Below are 14,842 nucleotides of genomic sequence, written 5' to 3'. Positions count from 1 at the left end.
TCCCTCCTATAAACCAATCATTAAGTAAGAAAATGGTTAAGTGGCATTCTTCCAGGCCTTTACCAACGACTCACATGCAGCACCTGCCAGTAGGTGTACAATGCCCTATAGAGTAAATTCTCTTCTTGCTTTGCCTGCTACCAGGCCTGCTAGATTTCTCTGTCATGTAGCTTTGGCAAAGAGCAGGAAGTGAACATGCAAAAAGTCACTGAGGTCTTTAAATTCATTTCATGAGCACAGTCTCCTGAGCTCACTGCGTGGGTGAATCATGCAGTTTTGTACAATATAGAGGCAATTTTCCAATTTTACTGGTTCTGTTTTGTTGAGAGCTTTTCCCAGAGAAAGCACATATCTGAATTCAGGATTCAGATCCACAATTTTAAATGGTTGGATGGTCATGGGCAATGCCTATTCCTGATGGGTGCTTTTGGTCAGCAAGGCCCCTCATCAATGTAAGCATAAAGTCAGAAAATTACCCCTTTGGTGTAAAAACAATCTACTGACATTTTATTTAATACTTGCAACTAAACTTATGGACGCCGTAAGGGGAATCATGTTGATTTTCGATACTCTAATTGCAACAAAGTGATAAAATCAGTGACTGGGACAGTGAATTGCAATCAGCCATGAGTTGAGACCTCTGCAGCTGTCATACAACGGGGCTGATGTTCACTTTCAGCACTTGTGGAAAACTGATAGCGTGGTTTGGTACCTGAAATGCAGCTGCCTGGTTTTTCTTTACTTTGAAGTCAATGGAGAAGAAAATTACAATTAATGTTCCACCACTGAAGCTGAAAGTGAAAATGATCTCTCAAGTTCTATGCAGTTTTAATTGTGGATTTCAATTAAGAACACTCACTACTGTCTTTTCCCCATAGATTTAGACATTGTGTAATACTTATACATCGTAGTGACCAACTATCAAAGGCCCCTCTTTTGGATCTGTATTGTACCCTGCAGACTCTGTTCCTCATTCTCGTGCAAGCAGAAGGAGATTTGTACGTGGCTGGGTTCTTCTCCCATTGGCCGGTTAGCAGTGGGGTGGGTCTTGCAGCTGTCCACTCAAGTTTCCTGGACTAGCTCTCATCAGTTACGCAGGGCAGGTTTACAGTAGTAAAGCCATTTCTTATTGATTTACTGCTATAGGAAGGGAGGGAATTTCAGTGGTGCTGCAACATTTGGAAGGTTTCAGCTGATTAAAGGCAGCATATGTTCTTTGGCAGGGAGCAGCAGAGCAGTACAGCAGTGCGTAAGGAGCATTGAGAGGACAGATCAGCAGCAGGAAGGGCTTCCAGATTTAAGATGCTTTGCTGGCTGTCCTGGTAGAAATTAGAGTGAAGAGAGAGGGTATCCTGGAAACTGAGGCAGGAAGTATCATGAGAGGATGTTCCAGACTATATGGAAAGAGGTAGCAGAGGGTATGAGTGCAACCTCTACCATCCCACAAGCTACCACATAGAGCAGGAAAAGTTTGATAACTTCACAAATGTAAGCTGAGTTTGAGATTTGAAATGCCTGTAAATTGATGTTCTACGTTGAGAAGATGGCAGCTGAGTTTAAGATAACAGAGGAATGGAGGAAGGGGTCAGGGATATCCTTATGCAAAAATAGCTATTACTGAAATTAGAAAACATTGAGTATATAAATTTCAAAATTTGCCGATGGTACCAAACTTGGAGGTGTCTCAAACAGTGAGGATGATACAAATTGACTGCAACCAGACATCGATAGGCTAGCAGAATGGGCAGACAAGTGGCAGATGGAATTTAATATGGACAAGTGTGATGTGATGCATTTTGGCAGAAGGGATAGGGAGAGGCAATATAAACTTAATGGCACAGTTCTAAAGCATGTGCAGGGACAGAGGGACTTGGGGGTTCATGTGCATAGATCTTTTAAGGTGGCAGGACATATTGAGAGAGTAGTTAGCAAAGCATATGGGATTGTAAGCTTTATAAATAGAAGCACAGAGTACAGAACAGGGAAGTTATGCTGAAATTTTATAAAGCTCTGTTTAGGCCACACCTAGAGTATTATGTCCAGTTCTGGTCGTTACACTTTATGAAGGATGTGAGAGTCCTTGGGAGGGTGCAGAGGAGATTTACCAGAATGGTTTCAGGAGTAGGGATTTTAGCGACAAGGTTAGGTTGGAGAAGCTGGGGCTGTTCTCCTTGGAGCAAAGAACATTGTGGAGACCAAACTCAGATTGGGTGACCGTCTTTGCAGAACACCTCCGCTTAGTCCACAAGAATGATACCAAGCTTCCAGTTGCTTGCCATTTTAATTCACCACCTTTTTCTCATGCCCACATTTCTGTCCTCGGCCTACTGCGATATTCCAGTGAACATCAATGCAAGCTCGAGGAACAGCACCTCATCTTCCGATTAGGCACTCTACGACCTTCTGGGTTGATAATTGAGTTTATTGAGTTTAATAATTTCAGACCATGAGCCCCATTATTTTTCATGTATTTATTATTTTTATGTTTTTAATTATTATTTTTTTATATATATTTTCTTCTTTTTTAATTATTTATTTTTTAACCATGTGCTAGTCTTAAACTTATTTTTCATGTTTTTGCTTTCATTCAGAGCTGTTCATTATTCTGCCATTAGTACACTCTCTGGACTCTTTGTCTTTTGCTACAACTATTTAGAACTCCATTTGCATTATGCTCCATGACATCTCTGTCATTTAATCTCTCCCCTCTCCATCCTTTCACAGTCCTTCTTTCTTGTCCTTCTTCCCCCCTTCCCCCTTATACTTGCTCAAATACTGTTACATTTCTAACTTTTGCCAGTTCTGATGAAGGGTCACAGACCTGAAACATTAACTCTGCTTCTCTCTACACAGATGCTACCAGACCTGCTGAATATTTCCAGCACTTTCTGTTCTCATTTCAGAGTTCCAGTATTTTGCTCCTATTTCATTCATGCCTTTATTACCTCTAGACTTAACTATTCCTACGCACTCCTGGCTGGTCTCCCACATTCTATTGTCCGTACACTTGAGCTCATCCAAAACTCTGCTGCCCATGTGCCCATGTCTTAACTCGCACCAAGTCCCGTTCCCCTGTCACCCCTGTGCTCGCTGGCCTACATTGGCTCCTGGTCAAGCAACATCTTTATTTTAAAATTCTCATCTTTGTTTCCAAATCCCTTCATGGCCTCGCCCCTCCCTATCTCTGAAATCTCTTCCAGCCCCACAACCCTCCAAGATATCTGCTCTCCTCTAATTCTGGTCTCTTGTGCACCCCTGTTTTTTTCCCCAAAAATACACTTTATTCAAAAAAATTTGTAAAAACAATTCAAATTGGACATTTCATAAAGTGCAACAAAGATCAATACAGTTGATAAAATATCAATACAATATTCTTTCAATACAGTACGAGGTGCCTCACTACTCTTGCCATTCCAAATTGTATTTACACTACATTTGCACTGCCTACCAAAAACATTCTCTGGTGTTCACAGCCCGAGGGGTTTTATACAGGTTCCAGACCCTCGGTATACTATGGCTGGAGGACATTACACAGCAGCCTTTCCCCATTGAGCCTTTGCAGCAGCTGCCCCAAGCTTTAGTGCACCCTCAGCACTTAGTCCTGGACCTTGGAATGTGCCACTCTGCAACACTCGGTCGTCGACTGCTCTTTGCACTGGAAGACCAGCAAGTTTCAGGCAGACCAAAGTGCACCTTTCACCAGGTTGATGGTCCTTCAGCAGCTGTTGATGTTTATCTCAGTGTGCATCCCTGGGAACTGCCCACTGTGTTACAGAGCTGCTCAGGATGAACCTTGATAAAAATCACTGCATCTCTTTCCAGACCTGCTTTGCAAAGGCACATTCCAGAAGGAGGTGGACGATGGTCTCTTCCCCACTGCAGCCGCCTCAAGGGTAGTGTGCAGAGGTGGTGAGACTTCAGGCATGCAGGAAGGACAGGAAAGGCCCTTCTCACCACTAGCCAAGTCTTGGTGCGTGTTTGAAAGTTCTGGCGATGAGGCATTCTGCCAAATGAGTTTGACAGTTTGCTCGGGGAACCGTCCAACACGATCTACCATCTCCTTTTCCCGCAGGGCCTCAAGGATGTTACATGCAGATCACTGCCTGATGGACTTGTGGTCAAAGGTGTTTCTTTGCATGAACTTTTCCACGAGGGACAGGTGATGCGGCATGATCCAACTGAATGGAGCATTCCATGGCAACATGGCCAGACCCATCCTTCACCACACCGGGGACAGATAGAACCTCAGCAAGTAATGACACTTCGTGTTTGCGTACTGGGGTCTATGCACAGCTTGATGCAGCCACAGACAAAGGAAGCCATCAGGATGAGGATGACGTTGAATACGTATTTTCCCCCTTTACCTCGAGGTTTGAACATCATGACCCTGCGGATACGGTCCACTTTCCATCTCCAGATAAAGCAGAAGATGGCTCAGGTTACCGCAATGGCGCAGGAATGGCACCACGTATGGCATCACCGAGAGCACCTCACACCTGATGACCAGGTTCTTACCCGTAATGGGGAGGGAGCGCCATTCCCACATGACCAGTTTCCGTTTCACCATGGCTGCTCGCTCCTTCCAGTTTTTGGCGCATGCCTGGCCCCTCCAAGCCATATCCCCAGCACCTTCAGGTATTTTTTTTTTCAGAGATACAGGTATTCTGATCTGACGGTAACAAGGACAAAGGATTGATTGGCCCACTTCCCAAAGAACATGGCCTTGCTCTTGCCATGATTTACTTTGGTTTTGGTTTATGAGGCCAGTTCAAACTGGTCGTAGATACTCATCAGTCTACAAACTGACAGTGGATCCGAGCAGAAGATGGTGACATCATCCGTGTACAGGGACCTGAGTGCCTCTGTTGCCTGGGATTGTCACCACTCTTATTCCCATATCCTTCCTGATGGACTCAGCAAAATGTTTGATGCAGCAACAAACAAGACAGAGTAGAAAGGACAGCCCTGCCTGACTCCAGATTTGATCGGAAAATTTTCTGATTCCCACCCATTGTTTGAGACTGCGCTGCTGATGTTTGTGTTGAGCATTTGGATCCAATTGTGAATTCCCTCCCCAAACCCCATTTTGGAGAGCACATCCATCATGTCAGTGTGCGATATCCTGTCAAAGGCCTTCTCCTGGTCCAAGCTGATGAGGCAGGTGTCCACCCCCCTGTCCCATACATAGGGGATTGTATCCCTGAGTAGCGTGAGGCTATCAGAGATCTTCCTGCCTGGTACAATGCAGGTCTGATCAGGGTGAATCACCAAATCCAAAGCAGACTTGATACAACTGGCGATGACTTTGGACAGAATCTTGTAGTCCACAGTAAGCAGTGAAATGGGCCACCAATTTCTGATTTCCGCCCTCTCCCCCTTCCACTTGTAGATGAGGGTGATGATGCCCTTTCTCATGGATTCTGACATGCGGCAGGCCAGAAGCATACTCTCGTACACTTCCAGCAGGTCTGGGCCGATCCAGTCCCAGAAAGTCGAATACAGCTCAACTGGTAAGCCGTCGCTTCCAGCAGTTTTATTCGTCTCGAAGGACCTGACGGCCTTTGTTAGCTCATCTAGAGCTCGCCATTTGTCCAAACTCTCCTGCGTACTAAGACATCTATGACAGAAGACAGGAAGGACTGGGAGGCCATGCTGGCTGTGGGCTTCACATCGTACAGCCCAGCATAAAAGGATTTGCTGATCCTTCGTATGTCTGACTGTGATGATGTTACCAAGCAAATCCTCTTCTTTCAGGTTGCTGATCACAGAGCTCTCTCTCTTTACCTTTTTTGAGGAAGAAGCATGAGCGGGTCTCATCCTACTCCATGGAGTGGACTCTGGATTGGAAGATGTTCTTCACCTCTTGGAGATCCTCCTTGACCTAGACCCCCGTTGACTGCAAGGAGAGCAGATTCTGCAATGCTTTTCTGGAGTGGGGACATTTCCTTCTGTCTCTCTCTCCTTTGAACCCCTGTGAGGATGAAGAACCTCTTGATGTTCATCTTGATTGCTCCCATCAGTCGGTCTGGGACTCAAAAAAGGGTTTCATGGTTCTCCAACCTTTGTAATCCCTTTTGAGTTCCTCAATGTTCTCTGGGGTCAACAGTTTCATATTCAGCTTCCATGTCCCCCTGCCAACTCTCAAGTCGTGTAAGTGACAGTCAGCCAGTAGGAGGCAGTGGTCAGAGAATAACATCGGTTTGACATCAGTGGATCTGAACATGAACGCTCGGGACACAAACAGGAAGTCAATCCTGGAACAGCCGAACCCATCACAGAGTCATTTACGGCACAGAAGGAGGCCATTCAGCCCATCAAGTCCATGCTGGCTCTCCACAGAGCTAATGCCGTCATTCCCACTCCCGGCTCGATCCCCGTAGCCCTGCAAGTGTATTTCTCTCTGGTGGCCATCCAAATTTCTTTCAAAGTCATTGATCGTCTCTGCTTTTACCACCCTGTGGTCAGCAAGTTCCAGGTCAACGACCTGCACCGTAAAAAAAAGTGCTTCCTCATATTCCCCCTGCATCTCTTGCCCAAAACTTTCAATCTGTGTCCCCTAGTCCTTGTACCATTTGTTAATGGGAACAATTTTTCCTTGTCTAACTTATCTAAGCCTGTCATAATCTTATACACTTCTATTAAATCTCCCCTCAATTTCCCTTGTTCTTACAAGAACAAACCCAGCTCTTCCAACCTAAACTTATAACTAAAATCCTCCATCCCTGGAACCATTCTGGCAAATTTCCTCTGCACCCTCTCAAGGACCCTCACATCCTTCCTGAAGTGTGGTGACCAAACTGGATGCAATACTCCAGCTGGGGTCTAACCAGAGCTTTATAAAGATTCAGCATAATTTCCCTTCTTTTGTACTCAGTGTCTCTATTTATGAAGCCCAAGATCCCACATGCTTTACTAACCACTCTCTCAATATACCCTGCCACCTTCAAAGATCTGTGTGCATGCACCTCCAGGTCCCTCTGTTCCTGCACACTCTTTAGAACTGTGCCATTAAGTATATATTGCCTCTCCCTATTTGTTCTGCCAAAATACATCACCTCACACTTGTCAGTATTAAATTCCATCTGCCACCTCTCTGCCCATTCTGCTAGCCTCTCTATGTCCTTTTGCAGGCTGTTCATATCATCCTCACTGTTTGCCATACCTCCAATTTTGGTGTCATCAGCAAATTTTGAGATTCTACTCTGTATTCCAAGATCCAAGTCATTCATATATATAGCAAAAAAGCAGTGGTCCCTGCACTGACCCATGGGGAACACCACTGTCCACCATCCTCCAGTCTGAAAAGCAACTATTTACTATGACTCGTTGTTTTCTGTCCTTCAGCCAATTTTTTTTTATCCAGTTGGACACTGACCCTCCTATGCCAGGAGCGTCAATTTTCTTAACCAGCCATTTATGTGGCACCTTATCAAACACTTTCTTCAAATCCATATAAACAAAATCCACTGCATTCCATCAACCTTCCCTGTTACTTCATCAAAAAATTCAATTAGATTAGTCAAGCATGATCTGCCTTTTACAAATCCATGCTGATTATCCTTAATTAACTCAAACCGTCTGGTCTTGACCAGGTGTATCTATGCTGCGGTCTGTCTGCAGGGCTGCTGAAGACATCGTGCAGCTTGGCATCTTTTATTGTTTCTATCAGGAGTCTGGATGTGGCATCCATTTGGCTGTTGGCCCTGCTAAATCATCGAGCCATGTCGATGATGCAGTTGAAGTCACTGCCTAGAATGACTAGCCTGGACGTCGCCAGCAGCTCTGGGAGCTGCTGGAGGACAGTCAGCCTCCCACTGTATTGAACTGGGGTGTACACGTTGATTAACCGGAGTGGAGCATTGTTGTACATTACATCTGTTACGAGGAGGCGACTACCTACCACCTTGCTAACTTCGGAGATGGTGAGGTTGCCTCCACACAGTGGGTAGCACAGTGGCACAGTGGTTAGCACTGCCGCCTCACAGCTCCAGGGACCCGGGTTCGATTCTGGGTATTGCTTGTGCGGAGTTTGCAAGTCCTCCCTGTGACTGCGTGGGTTTTCGCTGGCTGCTCCGGTTTCCTCCCACAGCCAAAGACTTGCAGGTTGATAGGTAAATTGGCCATTGTAAATTGCCCCTAGTGTAGGTAGGTGATAGGGAATATGGGATTACTGCAGGGTTAGTATAAATGGGTGGTTGTTGGTCGGCACAGACTTGGTGGGCTGAAGGGCCTGTTTCAGTGCTGTATCTCTAAATAAATAAAAATAAAATAATATCCAGGCCAGAGGAACGGGAATCATTTCCCCATGAGGAGATTGATGGCCCGTGGGAACACCATCGTAACCATTGCCTGTAGGTGCTGAGGTATGGTATTCCACACTCCTGCAGAAACAGCAGGTTGGCTTTGACCTTGGTGAGGTACCCCAAGGACGAAACACATTGTGTAGTAGACTTAACACTACGCATGTTAATGCACCCCTGATTTTTATCACTTCATGACTGGAGGCAGTACCTTCAGTTGCCTAGATCCCAAGCTCTGGAATACCCTCCCTCACCTCTCCTTCCTCCTTTAAGACACTCCTAAAACCTACCTCTTTGACAAAGCTTTTGGTCATCTGACCTAATATTTCCTTTTGTGACTCGGTGTCATATTTTGTTTTATCATGCTCCTGTGAAACGCCTTAGGACGTTTTGATACTATGAAGGTGCTATATAAATACAAGTTGTTGTGTTATTTACATGCAGTGAGGGTAGGGGTTGGGAGAGAGATTTTTTACATGAATGGTACTGCAAACTGGAGGTTTTTCAGAGAAAGAATCTTGCTGCAACTTTTTAGGGCAGTATTTTTTGCAGCAATAAGACATACTATTCCATTTTACTGGTTTTAGTGTCCCAACACCATTGAAGAATAGGTGTTAAAAAGGGAAATCCACCCCATAAATTATGAGAACTGTACACTATTCAGACAGCAACCATCTAAAATATCAGACATGTGAAAAAAGGCTCCTCGATCTTCAGCAGAGCCTGACCAGGTCTCAGTTATCAGCTTTCTTTTTATTTGTTCAGGGGATGTGGGCATCGCTGGCTAGGACAGCATTTATTGACCATCCCTAATTGCTGCTGAGAAGGTGGAGCCACCTTGTTGAACTGCTGCAGTCCATGTGGAATAGGTATACCCAAGTGCTGTTAGGAAAGGAGTTCCAGGATTTTGACTCAGAGACAGTGAAGGAATGGCGATATAGTTCCAAGTTAAGATAGTGTGTGGCTTGGAGCAAACTTGCAGGTGGTGGTGTTCCCATGCATCTGATGTCCTTGTCCTTCTAGGTGGTAGATGTCGTGGGTTTGGAAGGTGCTGTCTAAGGAGCCTTGGTGCGTTGCTGCAGTGCATCATGTAGATGGTACACACTGCTGCCACAGTGCGTCAGTGGTGGAGGGAGTGAATGTTGAAGGTGGGGTGCCAATCGAGCGGGCTGCTTTGTCCTGGATGGTGTCAAGCTTCTTGAGTGTCGTTGGAGCTGTGCCCATCCAGGCAAGTGGAGAGTATTCCATCACACTCCTGACTTGTGCCTTGTAGATGGTGGACAGGCTTCAGGGAGTCAGGAGGTGAGTTACTCACTGCAGGATTCCTAGCCTCTGACCTGCTCTTGTAGCTGCAGTATTTATATGGCTACTCCAGTTCAGTTTCTGGTCAATGGTAACCCCCAGGATGTTGATAGTGGGGGATTGAGCGATCGTTACGCCATTGAATGTCAAGGGGAGATGGTTAGATTCTCTCTTGTTTGAGATACTCATTGCCTGGCACTTGTGTGACGCAAATATTACTTGCTACTTATCAGCCCAAGCCTGGATATTGTCCAGGTCTTGCTGCATTTCTACACGACTGCTTCAGTATCTGAGGAGTCGTGAATGGTGCTGAACATTGTGCAATCAACAGCAAACATCCCCATTTCTGATCTTATGATTGAAGGAAGATCATTGATGAAGCAGCTGAAGATGGTTGGGCCTAGGACACTACCCTGTGGAACTCCTGCAGTGATGTTCTGGAGCTGAGATGATTGACCTCCAACAATCGCAACCATCTTGCTTTGCGCTAGATATGACTCCAAACGTGGAGAGTTTTCCCCCTGATTCCCATTGACTCCAGTTTTGCTAGGGCTCCTTGATGCCATACTCAGTCAAATGCTTGATGTCAAAGGCAGTCACTCTCACCTCACCTCTGGAGTTCAGCTCTTTAGTCCATGTTTGAACCAAGGCTGTAATGAGGTCAGGAGTTGAGTGGCCCTGGTGGAACCCAAACTGAGCATCACCAAGCAGGTTATTGTGTGATGGAATATAGGTATAATAGGCTTAATTGGGTAGAATTTAGATATATTTAATATGTTATAACTTTTAGAATTAGAGGTTGAATAAATGGTCAGTTTTCAAGACTCACTGACATTCCCCTTTAAGAAGGTAGAGTTAAAAATTTCAAGGTCCCTGTTACAATAGAATGTGTACCAGAAATACCTTTTAAGTTGGGAAATCCATTTCAGTGTTGCCAGGGAATTAGAGGATAAACACACATTGAAATGTCCTGTGTGACATCAGTTAAAGCTAGTCATAAATTTAATTAATTGATGGTGTTGGTAAATGTAGATGGATTGACCCACAAAGAGAGTTCAAGCTACCATAAAAAAGACTATTATAGAGAGAAACGTGGAGAGATACGTATTTGAGAGAGTTTCCCAGACCCTTATAATATCTGGGATATTTATGACTTCGCCATAATTATTTTAAAATAGGCTATCCAAAAGATGGTAATATTCTCTGTTGGTTTTCTTTCTTTGAGAGAAAACTAGTTCAATTCTTTGGACGCAATTCAGTGTCTATAAGAATTTGTCTAGTCTGAATTTAATTAAAGGAGATTTATAGGAATGTACTCCTGATTTGGTTTAGTCTGTATAAGGGGTTAAAGTCATAAATCACTTCAATTGCTAAGCAAGTGCCTCTTGATAGCACTGTCAATGACACCTTCCATCACTTTACTGATGATCGAGAGTAGACTGATGGGGCGGTAATTGGCCGGGTTGGATTTGTCCTGCTTTTTGAGTACAGCACATACCTGGGCAATTTTCCACATTGCCAGGTAGATGCCAGTGTTGTAGCTGTACTGGAAGAGCTTGGCTAGGTGTGTTGCAAGTTCTGGAGCACAGGTCTTCAGTACTGTTGCCAGAATGTTGTCAGGGCCCATAGCCTTTGCAGTATTCAGTGCCTTCAGTCATTTCTTGATATCACGCAGAGTGAATCGCATTGGCTGAAGTCTGGCACCTGTCATGCTGGGGACTTCAGGAGGAGGCCGAGATGGATCATCCACTTGGCACTTTGGCTGAAGATTGTTCCAAATGCTTCAGCTTTATCTTTTGCACTGATGTGCTGGTCTCCCCCATCATTGAGGATGGGGATATTTGTGTTGCTACCTCCTCCAGTTAGTTGTTTAATTGTCCACCACCATTCATGACTGGATGTGGCAGGTCTGCAGAGCTTAGATCTGATCCATTGGTTGTGGGATCGCTTAGCTTGGTCTATTGAATGCTGCTTACGCTGTTTGGCATGCAAGTAGTCCTGGGTTGTAGCTTTACCAGGTTGACACCTCATTTTGAGGTATGCCTGGTGCTGCTCCTGGCATGCCCTCCTGCACTTTTCATTGATCCAGGGTTGGTCTCCTGGCTTGATGGTAATGGTAGAGTGGGGGATATGAAGTTACAGATTGTGGTTGAGTACAATTCTGCTGCTGCTGATGGCCCACAGCGCCTCATGAATGCCCAGTTTTGAGTTGCTAGATCTGTTCAATATCTATCCCATTTAGCACGGTGGTAGTGCCACACAATGCAATGGAGGGTATCCTCAGTGTGAAGACGGGACTTTGTCTCCACAAGGACTGTGCGGTGGTCATTCCTACCAATACTGTCATGGACAGATGCATCTGCAACAGGACGAGGTCAAGTATGTCTTCCCTCACCAACTGTCGCAGACCCAGTCTAGCAGCTATCTCCTTTAGGACTCGGCCAGCTCGATTAGTAGTGGTGCTACCGAGCCACTCCTGGTGATAGACATTGAAGTCCCCCACCCAGAGTACAGTCTGTGCCCTTGCCACTCTCAGTGCTTCCTCCAAGTGGTGTTCAACTTGGAGGAGTACCGATGCATCAGCTGAGGGGGGTGGGGGGCAGTAGGTGGTAATCAGCAGGAGGTTTCCTTGCCCATAGTTTGACCTGACACCATGAGACTTAATGGGGTCCAGAGACATTGTTGAGGACTCCCAGGGCAACTCCTTCCCGATTGTATACCACCTCTGGTGGGTCTATCCTGCCAGTGGGACAGGACATACCCAGGGTTGGCGATGGCGGTGTCCGGGACATTGGCTTTAAGGTATGATTCTGTGAGTATGACTATGTCAGGCTGTTGCTTGACTAGTCTTTGGGACAGCTTTTCCAAATTTGGCACCAGCCCCCAGATGTTAGTAAGGAGGAACTTGCAGGGTCGACAGGGCTGGGTTTGCCATTGTCGTTTCCGGTGCCTCGGTCGATGCCGGGTGGTCCGTCCTGTTTCATTTCTTATTGACTTTGTAGCGGTTTGATATGTTTCAGAGGGAATTTATGAGTCAACCACTTTGCTGTAGGTCTAGAGTCACATGTAGGCCACACCAGGTAAGGACAGCAGATTTCCTTCCCTAAAGGGCATTAGTGAAGTAGGTGGGTTTTTATGAGAATTGACAATGGTTTCACGGCCATCATTAGACTGGCTTTTAATTCCAGATTCACTAATTGAATTCAAACTTAACCTTCTGCGACGGTGGGATTCAAGCCCATGTCCCCAGAGCAATACCCTTGGTCTCTGGATTACTAGTCCAGTGACAATACCATTACGCCACCACCTCCCCTCAGCCTACCGGGGATATACATGTAACTCAATTTACTGGATTAAAAAAATAGGGTTTAACAGTAGAACCTACAATCTATACAGAAACAGCCATAAGTGAAATACTCCCTCTTAACTCCAGTGTGTTTCCACATATAAAGCAGAGTTGACACAAAGATATTATATTCAAGCCATATGTATCAAATATGAGTGGTCATTATTAAAGTCTAGAAAAAAATGCAAAAATCTAATTGGGACGGGAGATCGGAAAAATAGACTAATTGTTTTCTGTCACTGGAGCCCTTCATGAACCGTGCAAACATTTACATTCCAACTGGTAGCAGAGAGTAGATATTTGAGCTTCCAACATGTCCTCTTCAGCACAAAATGCACTTACTTCCATTGCTGTAACATTGCCTACTTCTGCCCCTACCTCGGCCTGTCAGCTATTGAAACAGTCATCCATTCACCCACAATTTAACTCACCATTCATCCTCCATAAACTTCAGGTCAACCAAAACACTGCCGCACATATCCTACCCTCACCAAGTCCTGCTAACCCATCACCTCGACTGCACTGACCTATATTGGCTTTCGGTACCCCAGTGTCTCAAATTGAAAATTTTTATCCTCATATTTAAATCTTCCCTCGCTATTTCTGTAATTGTCTCCTATAATGTCCTACCCTCAAATCATTGATTCTTCTGACTTTAGCCTCTTGTATATCCCCTCTGTCTTTATCCCACTATTGGCAGTCATACCTTCAGCTACATGTGTTATGGAATTCCCATCCTTAACCACTCTGCCTCTCCACTCTCCACTTTTCCTTTAAGACCTTTCTTAAAACCCACTTCTTTGACCAAGGTTTTGGTCGGCTATCCTAATATCTCCTTCTTTGACTTGGTGTTAATTTTTCTAATTATACTTATGTGAAGCACCTTGGGACATTTTTCCCTGTGTTTGGTACTAATCTGACATAGGTATGATGGGCCAAATGGCCTCCTTCTGTGCCGTTCCATTCAATATGCAGGGGTAGCTTTAGGACCTTGCAACTGCACAGTGACCCGAACTATTTAGGTGCCCGGAGCAGTTCCAGGGATAAGCTTGTTTAGTAAACTGTCAGAACTGCAAATTCAAACCTTTGCCTGGGCCCCCTGCAAACAAGCAAGTATCCCGGCTAAAGAAATGAAAGTTGTTGTTGTATTGCAGTAGCTCAGTTCAAAGCAAATTTAATGAGCTTTGAACCTATTATAGATCTGAAAAGTGGGTCCCAGATCTGAAATCTGTGAAATTTTCAAACTTTGTAGTGATTCAAAGGCCTTGAACCCATGGTATATTATATGTTTTGTTGTTCTAACTTTAGCTAAATGGGACAAGTGCTATTTTTCACTTATCTTTATGAAGTTGGAAAGAAGTTTTCATTATATCAGCAGTTTCAATACATCAAGTCCAGTTTTAGACTAGTTGGCATCTTTGCTAAAAATAAAACAGATTTGTTATAAAAATGGCTCAATGTAAATTACAAACCAAATTGTTGGCATAATGCTCAAATCCTCCGCTGTAAAACGAAAGCTTTGCAAAAATATCATCCCCTTGTTGAGTAGCTGCATTGTGCTATAAAACTGCAGTTACTCAAATATGCTTAATTGGTTTCATTTAGGCTTTCTGGGCAAATTATGTTTATTTATCCATTATGTATGGAGTTAGTTGCAAAGTAATTTTTGTTTTCAGATTCCTGATTTAAACAAATCACATTCTATTATTTACAATAGGGATGCTGCAAGCTAATCATGATCTTTTCTCCCTTGTTACATTTCCTTTTTTTTCTCTGTTAAATGCCAATTACCAGTGATGTCTGTATGAATGATGCATGATGATATTTCCATTGAAGAATTGGGATTTTATTGCTATCAGCTCATAGCCCCAGATTTTCTGGTGGTAATGATGGC

General features: G+C 44.5%; 1 protein-coding gene across 6 annotated transcripts in view; it reads right to left on the bottom strand.

Annotated features, from left to right (window-relative positions):
• Positions 1 to 14,842, bottom strand: part of sphkap (SPHK1 interactor, AKAP domain containing) — a 377,209-nt gene that overhangs the window by 34,070 nt on the left and 328,297 nt on the right. The window lies entirely within an intron of this gene.

Source organism: Heterodontus francisci, chromosome 11 (genome assembly GCF_036365525.1).
Source record: "Heterodontus francisci isolate sHetFra1 chromosome 11, sHetFra1.hap1, whole genome shotgun sequence".
Lineage (NCBI taxonomy): Eukaryota > Metazoa > Chordata > Chondrichthyes > Heterodontiformes > Heterodontidae > Heterodontus > Heterodontus francisci.
This window is presented reverse-complemented; position numbering and strand designations above follow the sequence as displayed.